Source organism: Lucilia cuprina, chromosome 5 (assembly GCF_022045245.1).
Source record: "Lucilia cuprina isolate Lc7/37 chromosome 5, ASM2204524v1, whole genome shotgun sequence".
In the NCBI taxonomy this organism is placed as follows: Eukaryota; Metazoa; Arthropoda; class Insecta; order Diptera; family Calliphoridae; genus Lucilia; species Lucilia cuprina.
Genome location: NC_060953.1, coordinates 32072630 through 32073691, shown reverse-complemented (window position 1 = coordinate 32073691; position 1062 = coordinate 32072630). Strand labels below are relative to the sequence as shown.

The 1062-nt window shown below is 26.3% G+C and overlaps 1 pseudogene; it reads left to right on the top strand.

Annotated features, from left to right (window-relative positions):
* LOC111687943 overlaps positions 1-1062 on the top strand; it is a 7570-nt pseudogene that overhangs the window by 373 nt on the left and 6135 nt on the right.

The window sequence follows — 1062 nt, the reverse complement described above, 5'->3', positions numbered from 1 at the left end:
AACAATTTTTGACATCTGTTTATTCTGGCAGTATAAAATAGAAATAATACAAAATACTTCCCAACTTTTCTTTGTCTTTTATTCGAATTTGGCATTATTTGATCAGTATAAGTATTTTAAATATTTTTAGAAAAATTTACTTTAAAACTTTGAAGACCTTTAAATGTTTTCTTTATCAAATGTATAGTTCCAGACGTATATTATCCTGTTCATGTCTGACGATTTTTTTCTATTTTTTCACTTCATAAAATATAACTAAAATTTTAAGAAATAGTTTTGCAAAATAACAAATGTGAATGTAATAACGTAAGCGAAAGCGAGAATACATCCCTAGTTTTAATCCTTATTATATATCGAAAACCGCATTTTGTAGTCATTATGGGAAACCCTGCAGACGACAGTTTCAAAAATCCAGTTTCAAACTTTTATCAATTTTGTTAAGCAAATTTTTGAAGAAAATCTCTATCTGACAATAGAAAAGGGAATAAAATAGTAAAAAAATTTGGTCGATATCTCTTATATATTTGAATTTTAAGGATTTAGGAAAAACAATTTTTTTGTAATTTTTTTTTAGAAAACAGGCTTTATTCTTTACTGTTATGTATTTTATATAAAACCTTTTAAGAATAGTTAAAGATAATAGGAAATATACATCTGAAGTTTTAGTCAAATCGAATAATGATAAGACATTAACTGTGAATGTCAAACTTAAGCTATGCAATATTGGGAAATCCTCTTGAAACAAACATTCATTGAATTTACCGGTGGTCTTTAGATTTTCTTTTTTCATATTATTGTGAGTTTATATCTTATTTTGTTGATTTAAATCAAAATATAATACAATGGCTGTGCTCTTTTATTCTAATATAATGTTTTTATTAAAAAGTTTAAGTTGGTGCCTTTTTATGGAAATACATTGTTTAAATCATTCTCCCGATTATTCGAAGCCTTTTAATCTATATATATAAAATTCTAACGTTACTGACTGATTGACTGATTCATCATCGCACAGCCTAAACGGTTAAAGCTAAAGAGCTGAAATTTGGACAGGGGGTTGGTCTC